This window comes from Rhipicephalus sanguineus, chromosome 11 (genome assembly GCF_013339695.2).
Source record: "Rhipicephalus sanguineus isolate Rsan-2018 chromosome 11, BIME_Rsan_1.4, whole genome shotgun sequence".
NCBI lineage: Eukaryota > Metazoa > Arthropoda > Arachnida > Ixodida > Ixodidae > Rhipicephalus > Rhipicephalus sanguineus.
In genome coordinates this window covers 86552027-86565508 of record NC_051186.1, presented here as the reverse complement: position 1 = coordinate 86565508, position 13482 = coordinate 86552027, and positions in this window count along the sequence as shown.

Sequence of the window (13482 nt, the reverse complement as noted above, 5' to 3'; positions counted from 1 at the left end):
TGACATAATCTCTTAGGCTATTGTTGACGCATCTCCCAGTTGGCCAACATACACTGTCGCACTTGCGTACAACACCCATTCCAAACATTCAAAGAAGGGCCGCCTGTGCTTGGTGGGCAGACTTGCTGCCACCTCGCCACCTCGCCGCCCTGTCCGTCTTTCTGCAGAGCTTAGACTACCTTCGTGGTGCACTGAATACGACTCGCATCAGATCGCTGGGGCACTTGTTAGGGGCGAAGCAGCTTAGGGTCTCGGCGTGTCGGCGAGCATCGTCGTCTGCTGTCGGGGGTGCATCGTAGTGTCCTGTACATTTGCATGAGCTCGCCACATGGCGAGAGAGAGCGAACGGCATGCGTTTACTTTGGGAAACTCCTTCTGCGATGAACGCTGAACTCCCAGCTCGCAAGGAGCGATAACACGCCCTCGCCCGCGAGACACAATGCCGACGCAGGCAGCGCCTGCTAGCGAGTTTCTGATGAAAAAAAATGGGCCGCGTACCTGTGCTTCGTTGCAAATTTCGTCGAAAGACTATAGTCTTCTGCCGCCGTACTACATGAGTCCTGGTCTATCCGTGACCACCATGATGCTGTTCCCAGGGCCACTGCCAGGTGGCAGCACCATATCGCCGGCAGAGGGCTTTTTCGTGCATAGCGTTGCATTTTCAGCGCAGCCTAAGAAACACTAGGGTCTTTAGAATTACGTATCTATGTATTTTTCTAGCAAAGGAATACACCACCTAATGCTTATGTATTGATGTTGCGCCTCAGGTATGCGTAAAATTTACTTTTTGATACAATGTTCACAAGATGAACACAGCTACCAGTTCAAGATGGCTGGTGTTCAGCAAGTGCTTAACTTTGGCCCGGAGGCTGAATCGTGTGACAGACAGAAGTTGTCTCATCTGCCCGCAGAGCGCGGCGGTCTGAGTGAAGCTCTTAATATTCCGTAGACTCAGACCGCCGCGCTCTGCGGGCAGATTGAGTCTACGGAATATTAAGATCTTCACTAGAGCATTGGCAGCAAAATGATCTCTAAGTTGTTGCTGATCCGAGTACCCAGGAAGAGCCTTCTAATGTACTGGACAAATAATCTAAACACTACGTTTACAACGGAGTGATACAGTTGACCGCAAGCTGAGAAACCGCTCGAGCTTTATAAGAGTGTGTGCGACTTCAGGCGAACAGTGGATCAAGAAACAGGGGAAAGGATTTCAAAAACTAGCGCCAATAGATTTAAGTTACTTGCTGATGAAAGAGACACTAGAAGGCAAACCCGTGCCGATGGAAGACATGAAAGAAAAGCAAAGTCCCTGAAGTGGTTCGCGAATTTGACTGGCTGAGAAGATGATTCGTGTTACTGACGCGTCAACGCCTCGCTAGATTCTTTGCGACACCAAATGATAGATGTGCGAACTGTGGGCAATCCAAGACCACTAAGTATGCGTTATTTGAATGCGTTGCTACTAAGGGTGTATGGCACCTTGTTTGGCGCACCTTTGGAGTTAGAGCTGCATCGCTGTCGCAAAAGAATAACGGCAAGCCCACTTCATACTCTTGGTGATAATGTACGTGATCTGGAGACGTAGGTGCCAGGAAGAAGCTCGTTGACAACCACAGCGTGCAGCGCTCCCAGCCATGGACCGTATTTATGGAATTGTTTTTCGAATACCTAGTTGACGAGCTGGAGGCGAGTGGTGTTGATGCCTTCTTAAGGCGCTGGCACACTCCGTTGTTCGCATTACATGCGGAGAAACTGGAATTTCCAGCAGCGCCATACTCAGTTCGGAAAAGAAACAAGTTACCCGACTCCCCGTGCTACTATTCCCCTCCCCCTTTCTTTTTGCTTTTCCCTCTTTTGTTTCTTCATTTCTCCCCATCTCCTTGAGAAGTAAGATGATTTAGTTAATATGTTTGTTGCTGTATAGTTAGTTGCTAGCGTACAGTGTATTACTGCAGTCGGCCTAAGATTGCGTCTAGAGGTTGCGTAAGCTACACTGACGCAAGTATAAGTATATAGTTTTAAGCGTCTCTTGTGCTTGCGTGTACAGGTTGAATAAACTTTCTATGTGACCAAAATGTCTGCATTCAGGTATCCCAAGGAACACTATCGTCTTTAAAAATCTACTGCTCGCGCTGCACAGCCACACACGGGCCACCACGTACATATACGCATGATGACTTGCAATGTAGTGCCGGTTGGAGATGTCTCTTGTGCGCAGTTGAACAGTAAAAATTCTCAGCGTGCACATTAACTAAAAACGGACTGCTGGTCTCTGTGTCAAATCTTTCTTCTGTCTCTCATTGCTCATTAGCAGTGATTTTGCTCTGGGAAACACCGGCGCACACTGCATGCTTCGCCCCTCCACAGGTTTCACGTTAGTAAGGCTGAAACACCCTTCCCTGCATGTTTCGTGGACGTTACACATGTCTTACCCTTCTTTATAGCTTTGCACGTTGTCTGAAAGCTTGTGCACGTAGATAGAGAGAGATAATAAAAAGAGCAAGGCGGGGATGTCAACCAGAACAATGTCGCACACCTACCTTCTGCCTGCCCGGCGCACTGGCTTCACACGTTTACAGTGACTGCGCATTTTCGTGAGACGGCTCTGTGCGACTGAAATGAGGAGAGACTGGAGATGTTAGCGTTTAGCCGTCTTTAGTTTGAAGCTCGAACGCTTCTGAAACCCACAAGTATGGCTTGGTGGGCTAGTTGGTATTGCATCTCAAAGGCTACAGCGCACAAAGACGGGGACAGCAGAAGAAACACAGGACGAAGCGCCGAACTGCAACTGATACTTTATTCTCTGAAGGAGGAACCTTATATGCGCACATCGAGCCAATGAAAGCGATATTAGGCACAGCACCAACACGAGATAAAGTTACAACCAACCTGACACTCATTATTTGCACACGGCCTAAGACATGTTTCCGTTCAAAAATTCTATCTCCTTAGTGGAGAGGGTCAGAGGGAGCACTCACGCAACTGTTTTTGGCGATCAATTTCATACGCTTCAATCACTTCACGTGTCAGCTTATCCTTTTCCTTTCCGATTACCGAGCACTGCCAGAAAAGTGGTTCACATGCACAAGTCCTGCAGTGCATTGACAAGTGGCCTGATATGGCTGTCTTTCCTACCAAATTCTTATGCTCCCTGAGCCTATCGTTGATCTACCGGATTGTCCATATATCTTTTCCCGCAGCTCAAGGGCAGCGAGTAGACTATACCTTCTTCACAGTCAACAAAACCGCTCCCCATGTCTTTTGGCGCATCCTTCTTTTTTGTTGCCATCAGCGTTAACAAGCATACATAGTTTTGAAAGCTTGTTAGGGGCGGAGAGACTACATCGACACCAGCACGCATGCCTATCTTTTGAGATTGTGCCCGACCTTATGCATGTACGGCACTACTACTAACTTATCTTTCTTTTCTTTATCGCCTGGCCTTGCTGATCACCACGCTTCATCTCCCTTAGCAGGACACGAGCCACCGAGTCAAGCATATGACGCGGGTACCCAGCCGAGACCAGGCGAGTGGTTTGAGCAAAGAAGTACTCTCTGTTGAATGCAAACAAGACTTCCGCAAAGAATTCCTTAGACACGACGCGATGATTCCCCTTTTGACAAGCTTGTATGGTTGGAGGCGAAGGGTAGCAATGGTTTACTAGCCCTTGGCTCATAACACCAGCAAATATGCCCTGCTGTAAAATTCAGCCTGAGGTCAAGAAACTTCAGGGAATTTTCCACCGGAAGTTCGTGCGTCAACTGCAGTGGCTTAAGACATTCGCTAACTACATTCGTGTTTTTCTGCTCTGCATTTTTCTCAGAATCATGTACCAAAAAGCCAACTCGCCACTTTAATGCACCGAGGCAGAACGACTGTCAACGAAAGGAGTTCCACTACAGTGTGATGGATAAGTGCGCGAGTGTCGTGCGTGGTGTCGTATCGAGGACATGACCAGATTGGACGGAGCGGTTACGTAGAAGGGTGGTGATGGGGCCTGCGCAGAGATGAAGATGACGATGGACTTTGGCACGCGAACGAGAGAAGAGGAGGGGAATCGGGCGGTTAGCGCGAGAGGCGGGCGCGTGAAGAGCCACGCAGTAGCCACGGTGGCATTCCGTCGAGGTGGAGGACGGCGGGCGTTTCTCGGCCAGCAGCACGGTCGGGCGTAGACCCGAGTGCCTGGCGGAGGTCAAGAGTCGGAGTTTAGGGCTTCGCTTGGCCTCAAGTCTCCAAATCAAGTCTATGGAGCGCTCTCGGGAAGCTGCCGCGTCCACCAGCAACACCGTCGGGTGTAGGCCCGAGTGTTGCCCTGTCTTGCAAGCGCCATGGGACGGCTTCGCGTGGCCTCACAGCTCGACATCCTTTTAGGAAGACCCAGATGATCCCCGCTGTTAGTGATGCCTTCGGGCGTAGCCCCGAGCGTTCCATTCTGGAGGCCACGGAAGATTGTCGAAGTCAGCATCATGGTCGGGTGCAGTCCAGAGTGTCTGGCGGATGCCAACGGTGGAAGTGTACTGCTTCGTTTGGCATTAAGTCTCAACGTCAACTCCGTTGAGTTCCCAGGAAGCTGCAACGTCCATTCGCAACACCGTCGGATGTAGGCCCGAGTGCTGCTACGCATTACTGGACCAACGAGTCGAAGCACAAGGATCTGCTTGACCTCCGGAGCAGCTGTCCATATCATCGCTCGACCCTACGGCAGCGTCCTTTCATGCGCTGCAGTTAACCTTGCCAAGCCATTGCGACAGCTGCGTTCTTGTGCCGACGCTACATCCACGAAGGCGCATCCCGCATCAGCTGTTTGTTCTGCCCGGTGAGACTTTCCACACTAAGACTAAGCATGTGCGTTTTCTTTCTGACCTTTTTCCTTGTGTTGTAAGGCGTCGTGTTCTCGTATAGCGTCTTGTTGTGTATCTTATGTTCGTGTGTTTTCTCTCATAAAGTGAAAAACAGAAAACAGCCTCGCCATTTTCCTAACGTTGCTGTCGTCGACGCAACGTGCTCTTTTCTCGGCTTATTCCAAAGAATCCCATCACATACAGACAGCATATCAAGGACTAGGGCCGGCTCCAGTGGGAGTGGCATGCGAAGCCATGGCTCAGGTTCCCTGCGGGCGTCGATTCTGGTCACTAAGCCAAAATTTCATTTGCCTCTGGTTGGTTCATATTGCTGAGGCTAAAATTACAGCGCAAACGCACTTCTTTGTCCTTCTTACATCTTCTTCATTTCTATCAAGCTAGAGCACGCGCCGGCATGGAGCGAGCGCCACATGCTATGGTTGGCTATGCTATATGTGGTTTTGCCTGCGTTACTATCATAAGGAAGGCGCTCGAAGAAAAGAGGAAGAATTCTTTCTCGCGCGCGCGTGCGCTTAGATGGTTTTACTTTACCTGCGCAACGTTCGTTTGTATTCTGCCGCTAATATCCAGGGACCGAATGAGGCCTGGCGTATTGTCTAAGGCAGCCCTGCGGATCGAGGGGTCGCAGGTTCGAAACGCCGGTCGAACCAGGATTTTTTTCTTCTGAATTATTTTTATTTCGTGCTTTTATTATATATATACATATACGTATCCGGGACATGACGGCGACGGCTAAAATCAGCCGAGAGTGTCCATATAATTGCTATGGCAATAAAAGCTAGAAACAAGCACATTTTATGAATGTATCTCGTTTATTCACATAGTAGTACCTAAAAAGTAGTACAGAATAGCTAAACAGATGTCTTCATTACTTCATACAGGCACTTTCAGGATTCAAACATAACGGTACATATACATACAAATTGAAAGTTAATGATATATTGGAAAATATCATTGCTATATACAAAACAATAATATCACTCTCGCATTGTGCATGCTGTAAACAAGTACGCAATTTCCGCAAACGCATAAATTCTCCAGGTGACAGAAAACAGAAGCAAGGATTATGTAGCGCAAATGTGCGATGTCGGATTCATTGTCAACACGAACATTTCAGCATAGAGCAAACATAAAAAAACATTCTGCAAAATTTATCGCAAAAAATAGACGACGTACTCAACGGGAACAACCAAACAAGCCGGAAAGAAATGAACACCAAGAACACAAACTCTATGAGTAGTGTTCTCAAAAACAATGTTGCCTGATTGTCCACAGCAGGTAGCGCGTACGATGTTAATGGTGTAGTTGGTGATCCTCCGCATAACAGACTACTGCTGCTCGTCCATAGCTGCACTGTAGCGTCTTGACTCGATGTTTCCGGCATTTAACGTGAAATTCGAAGCGCATGTTTCTCTATAGGGGTTGGATGATGCGTATTCGGAGGAAGTTGACGTCACTTGTTCTTGTTGAACGGTGGGGCGCACTGTAATTGTCTCATGATGCAACGGCCAGCTTCAGTGATGGTGAGCCTGCGGGATTGTTATGGTAAATGCGCCTCAGGTAACTTAAATAAGTATTCTCCATTCGTACAGCTCTAAGACGAAATCACTCTGCTTAGGAACATTACCTTCAGCATTCTTGGTGCTATTATCAGCATTGTTCAAAGTTTTCTACACCACTATGCAGCACAGCTGACCAAGAAGAAAGTACCCGCCGTGCGCAGCCGCTGCGGAAGGAGAATTGAGGAGATAGAGAGTACACGCTGACTACATGTTCGGTTTCTATTCCCCAGGATTATAAGTGCATAGTAGAGTATCGCCACTGTCGCTGCTTTCAAATATTTAGACTCGTTCCCTCTCCCCCATCACCCTGTTTGCTTGCCAACACAGCACAGAGGAGTAAATAAGAGAAGCAGGTCATGATGTAACCCTATTGGCTATTACGAATCGCGCCAGGCAGTCGCGCGCTCTTGCGGCCAATGGTAACATACGCTGGGACCGTTGGTAGCTGCTGGGCTTGAGCTCGACCAAGCGACGGCGAGCCTGTATCTGTTGTGTGAGTTGTAAGCCTGGTGCACGGCACTGTATTTTGTGTCTCCTGTGGCCACGGGCCTGAAAAAGAGAACGACTAACACGGTGGCTACTTCGAGCCGTGTACAGCCCGCTTCATTGTGCTGCTTCGGCGGAGAACTACGGGGAGTGTATTGTGGCTTCTAGCAATGACCGCGTCCGCTTTTCCAGTGTGCAAGGTGTATTTGGAACAGTATGCGCCTTATCGTGCAGCAGCTGCAGCGTCGTTCATGTTGAACGTTCTGTTCCTGCCCTGGTATGTTTGTTTTGGCCACACATTGAGGTTCCTGCAGTGGTTATAATATAGAGAATTACGGGCCCTGCTTTGAAGATATATCGGCCATTAGTGGAATAAATCAAACGCGGGCGCAGAACTCGGGGTATTAGGGGCCTTCTGTTGTTTGAATGCGTGTGGTGGCCAACTTGGGAGTATTCTAATTTGAACGCACAAACTGCGGATGATTCAGATTTGCGTTTCGGTGAAAAAAAAGGGGGCAAGTGTCAGAAAATTCGATGGACTTTTTATCGCAGTGTTTTGTTTTTCTTTTTGCTCCTGATTTCGCGGGTGTTATGGCGGGAAAATGTTCGGGGCACATCGTATTTGGCCGCTCCGTGCCCGAAGCGTACTTTTCCCATTTTTTAAGAAGGTGTAGGGACGGGGTGTTTTGTTAAAGGCGAACTATGATATGAGGGAGTCAGGTAGGTAAGGTCCGGTCATTTTAGGTCGCTAATAATGCCCCGTTCTCCCACGCAGTATAATGCATGTCTTGGGAAAAATTAGACGTGGCGGTGTGGCTGTATAATATTTGCTGCCTGAAGGCGTGCGGATTCTTTCTGCTACTACGCGCAATTCACAGCGCGGGGGGAGGGGGGGGGGAATTGGTGTCTAGGAACAACCGGGCCACCCACGCCAGCATGACTTGCATCTAGGCAAGGTTGAGGAATATGTGAAGGATGCCATTTAGCTTTGTGTAAGTTGGGGAAGGGGGAGGGGCAGGGGGTGGTATGTCCCGCCCCCCTCAAAACTGCACTATCTCAAAACTGCTCGTTTATTCCGTTGGCGACTTTCATTCTTCACTAGCCTTGCATTCAATCAGCTTTTGTTAGCTTTCCAACCTTCGTGCGCTCTTGCGCGGTCTAAACAAGTCGTCGCGTCGGGAATTGCTCTACTGCAATGTTGTGAACGGTGGTCTGATTCATGGGTCTTTATTACGACGTTCCACGGCCCCATGTAAACTTTGTGAACACCATGGTGTGAGGTTATGTGTGTGAAGGTAATGGTAGGACTATTCGACTTTCCTTGGGATTATTCGAAGCGCATGAAGCTATTGGTATTCACTGTGATCAGCAAACTTTTGATAATGTAATGATCACGCTGATAGCATTTCTTATTATCATACCTGAGGGCACTGCACGGAACTGTACCGCCGCGAACTAATAATTTTCAATGAGTTGCAGTTTCGAAAGCGAGAGTCATGTTCAGCTTCAACAAAAGTACACCTCACCAATTTCACGAACGATTACATTGTGATTTAGAGATAGAATGCAATGTCGAATCCCGGTAGATTTCACAATGGAGAATGCAAGCGCGCTAGCTAAGGGTAACATTGTTTTCAGTAAGTGGAATGCCATTCATGTTCCCTTCGTGATTTACACACACGGTTGGGTAAGTATGCGTAGCCTAGTGTGCACAAAATGCTCATGAGAAAAATTCGGGCAACATTGATGAACTGAAAGAGAGCTTATCTCCTGTGCGAGGAGGCACTGGTTAATTACTAGCACAATACCATGTTAGGCTAGGCATTTGGCATGGTTTCGTTGGAAACGCGGCCATGTTATTGAGCATGATTATGTGTCGTTACCAGGCGGCGGTTGTAAGCGGTATTTCTTTCCAAAAAAATTGTTTTCGGCATGATTTATGTGTTATTTCACAATAAAACCTGCTTCCTTGTTTTGACAGATGTCGATTGTTTGGATTAGTCGATGCGTGACAGGGACGCTTTCATACGCGCTAGAACGGTATAGCGTTTCAAAATACGCTTTCATTACGTATCTGTGGCCTAAGGAAAAGTTGTAAAAGCCTATTCAACATAAATTAATTCGATTTGCTTACCCTTTCTTGTTAAATTCTTAATTGTGGGTACGCTGGGGCCCGAGAGTGACAAGAATGGCGTCGCGGTTATGCAGGTGATCCAGGTTTGGACAGGCCGAACAATGATGCGTGCGGATGCGCCGTAGCCACGGCAACCGCCGTTTTAAAGTACGAATAATTCTCACTAAGCATTTTAAAATATTACTTTCATGCATAAGTTATTTATTAGCAGCACGGTGATCGATTGCTTCTATACTCGGGGACAACTTTCTGTGGCAACGAAGGGAAAGCTACAGAGCCACAATGCACGCATCCTACCGCTAATGAATGTAGTCCCACAAGTGCTTCCGTATTTTCTGCGTGAGATATATAAAATACTCCTTCATTTTCTCCGTGTAGCTTTTTGAGACGTACGCAGCGCACACAAGCGAGATATTTGTATTTATTTTACTTTATACGTTGTCACTTTGCGTATTTGCGTGCTCGAAAAAGTCGCGCCTTTACCCGTACCTTAGACGCTAAGCAGCGTTTGCGTCGAAATGCAACGCTAGCAACCACTTTCCACGGCGTTACGAGACGCGCGCCAAACCGGACTACTTCGCCAGTGCATGTGCAGACGCTCCGCCCCCGTAGCTTTCTCTTCGTTGCCACAGAAAGTTGTCCCCGAGTATAGGCACCCGGCAATGCAGTTTCCGAGATACGATGGTAGCGCCAGAAACCACAGCCTAGCGAGTAGACGCAGCAAAATCGATTGTCTATCCTCCGCATCCTCCATGTTCAGAAACGCTCCTTGACTTGAACGTGACTTGCCACCGCCTCAATGCAGTGCGTTTGAAACGCGTTTGTAGCGTTTGTGCTGCCTTGGCACAGCCTGAAAAGAGCACGTTCTAAACGCGTTTGTGCTGCATTGAAGGCGGTGGCAACATCCCTGAGGTGGTTATGAACGCACGGAGGAAGCGTTCGTTGAAAGAGGCGCCCAAAAGGGAGACACTTGAGCGCGTCGATGTGTGCGGCGAGCGTTTCATTTTCTTGGTATCCCTGGCGGCTGGTGCTCAATACGTAGGCGTTCAAGAAAAGCTCCAACGCGCCCTCTGGTCATTGACGGGTGCCAATAGGCGATGCGCTTCTTGATCCTGACGAGTCCTATACCACATGTTTGTCCTTCCCACGCGTGTTCTGCATTGCTGCGTTCCCGGGAGCGTCGTTGCCTGGTTGTACAGTTACGTCTTCTTTTCCCTACATTTCGGCTCGTCAGCGTCTTCCGGCAATTATTTGCTCCGACCAACTCATTACTGTGGTTGCACCGGTACAACAGTTCATGAGGTTCACACGTTCACAAAGCGACGGTGGTAATCTCACTGGGGTAGGAAAAGCGGCTTCTGCGCATAGTGTCTTGGAGCTTCGAAAGTACGGTGTCAGGGCTGCACAACGTTGTTGCCCTACAGCAGCACGGTCTCAGAAACCGTAAGAGAAAACGTTTGATTAAAAGAAAAGAAAAACAGCATTGTTCTTTGATGGGTCCCGGTGGTGGCTTGAGTTTTGAGTACAGCAGCCTTAGACCATGGGTCTCCCTGCGCGCTCTCGTGGCCAGATCGAGCTGGTTCTGGAGTGGACCGTCTTACAGCGAGGTGTACCACTGAGGGTCTGAGACATTTGGCGACGTAGTAGCTACAGTGAGGAAAACATCGAAGTCTTCTCAGTGAAAGCTTCCATTTCATTGCGAAATATTTGAACCGCTACACATTCTAGAGGAGCTCCATATGTAGATAGAAGGATTAAAAGTTACACCATTTCCCGCTAAAGGGGACCGTGAGGCAATGCGAAGCCGGAGCACTTGCACGATCGCGTTCCGTTGGCGTTCGTCGGGCATGCTACCGACCTCGCGTCGTGGAACGGGATGAGGAACGCTACGCGCGTCTTGTCTTCCTCTAGCCTGGCCGTTAATTCTCACAGGGCGATCGGGGAACGCGGTGGACAGGCGCGCGAGAGAGGGGCAGCGTAGGAGAGGAGAGAGAGGGGGGGCGCGCATGCGCTGGCGCTCATCGCGCCGTTGCGCAGGAGAGAATTTCGGCATGTCTAGCCCGCGTTTCAGAGGAAGAGTGGAGAGGGGGGAGAGCGGAAGTAGAGAGGGGGAAAGAGGAGAGGGAGATGGTGAGTGGAGAGGAGGTGTGTGGAGAGGTATGCGCATGCGCATTAAGGGTGGTCACGCCGCACACACCACCACCACCGGTTTGAACTCCGCTATAAGATGCTTCGCATCTAAAACAGGAAATGCAGTGAGGTTAACTAGAGCACGGCCGCTAAATAAAAAGAGGTGCGGCCTGCCGAATGGCTGCGTTTTCAATGGTGGAAGGGGTGACATGTAGAGTTTTGAGACGCTACCGTAGGGCGCTGCACATCGGTAAACAGCGGCCGCTAATAAGCGAACGCTCGGGCGTTGGCTCGGGCGAGCGCAAGCAAACGCTCTTGCTGGAAATGAGCAGCCGTACGCTCATTTCCAGCAAGAGCGTTTGCTTGCGCTCGCCCGAGCCAACGCCCCGAGCGTTCGCTTATTAGCGGCCGCTGTTTACCGATGTGCAGCGCCCCTACGGTAGCGTCTCAAAACTCTACATGTCACCCCTTCCACCATTGAAAACGCAGCCATTCGGCAGGCCGCACCTCTTTTTTATTTAGCGGCCGTGCTCTAGTTAACCTCACTGCATTTCCTGTTTTAGATGCGAAGCATCTTATAGCGGAGTTCAAACCGGTGGTGGTGGTGGTGTGCGGCGTGACCACCCTTAATGCGCATGCGCATACCCTCTCCACACACCTCCTCTCCACTCACCATCCCCTCTCCTCTTTCCCCTCTCTACTTCCGCTCTCCCCCCTCTCCACTCTTCCTCTGAAACGCGGGCTAGACATGCCGAAATTCTCTCCTGCGCAACGGCGCGATGAGCGCCAGCGCATGCGCGCCCCCCTCTCTCTCCTCTCCTGCGCTGCCCTCTCTCGCGCGCCTGTCCACCGCGTTCCCCGATCGCCCTGTGAGAATTAACGGCCAGGCTAGAGGAAGACAAGACGCGCGTAGCGTTCCTCATCCCGTTCCACGACGCGAGGCGGTAGCAGTAGCATGCCCGACACGCCAACGGAACGCGATCGTGCAAGTGCTCCGGCTTCGCATTGCCTCACGGTCCCCTTTAGCGGGAAATGGTGTAACTTTTAATCCTTCTATCTACATATGGAGCTCCTCTAGAATGTGTAGCGGTTCAAATATTTCGCAATGAAATGGAAGCTTTCACTGAGAAGACTTCGATGTTTTCCTCACTGTAGCTACTACGTCGCAAATGTCTCAGACCCTCAGTGGTACACCTCGCTGTAAGACGGTCCACTCCAGAACCAGCTCGATCTGGCCACGAGAGCGCGCAGGGAGACCCATGGTCTAAGGCTGCTGTACTCAAAACTCAAGCCACCACCGGGACCCATCAAAGAACAATGCTGTTTTCTTTTCTTTTTAATCAAACGTTTTCTCTTACGGTTTCTGAGACCGTACTGCTGTAGGGCAACAACGTTGTGCAGCCCTGACACCGTACTTTCGAAGCTCCAAGACACTATGCGCAGAAGCCGCTTTTCCTACCCCAGTGAGATTACCACCGTCGCTTTGTGAACGTGTGAACCTCATGAACATGTTGTACCGGTGCAACCACAGTAATGAGTTGGTCGGAGCAAATAATTGCCGGAAGACGCTGACGAGCGAAAATGTAGGAAAGAAGACGTAACTGTACAACCAGGCAACGACGCTCCCGGGAACGCAGCAATGCAGAACACGCGTGGGAAGGACAAACATGTGGTATAGGACTCGTCAGGATCAAGAAGCGCATCGCTATTGGCACCCGTCAATGACCAGAGGGCGCGTTGGAGCTTTTCTTGAACGCCTACGTATTGAGGGCACCAGCCGCCAGGGATACCAAGAAAATGAAACGCTCGCCGCACACTCGACGCGCTCAAGTGTCTCCCTTTTGGGCGCCTCTTTCAACGAACGCTTCCTCCGTGCGTTCATAACCACCTCAGGGATGTGCCACCGCCTTCAATGCAGCACAAACGCGTTTAGAACGTGCTTTTCAGGCTGGGCCAAGGCAGCACAAACGCTACAAACGCGTTTCAAACGCACTGCATTGAGGCGGTGGCAAGTCACGTTCAAGTCAAGGAGCGTTTCTGAACATGGAGGATGCGAGGATAGACAATCGATTTTGCTGCGTCTACTCGCTAGGCTGTGGTTTCTGGCGCTACCATCGTATCTCGGAAACTGCATTGCCGGGTGCCTATACTCGGGGACAACTTTCTGTGGCAACGAAGAGAAAGCTACGGGGGCGGAGCGTCTGCACATGCACTGGCGAAGTAGTCCGGTTTGGCGCGCGTCTCGTAACGCCGTGGAAAGTGGTTGCTAGCGTTGCATTTCGACGCAAACGCTGCTTAGCGTTAAGG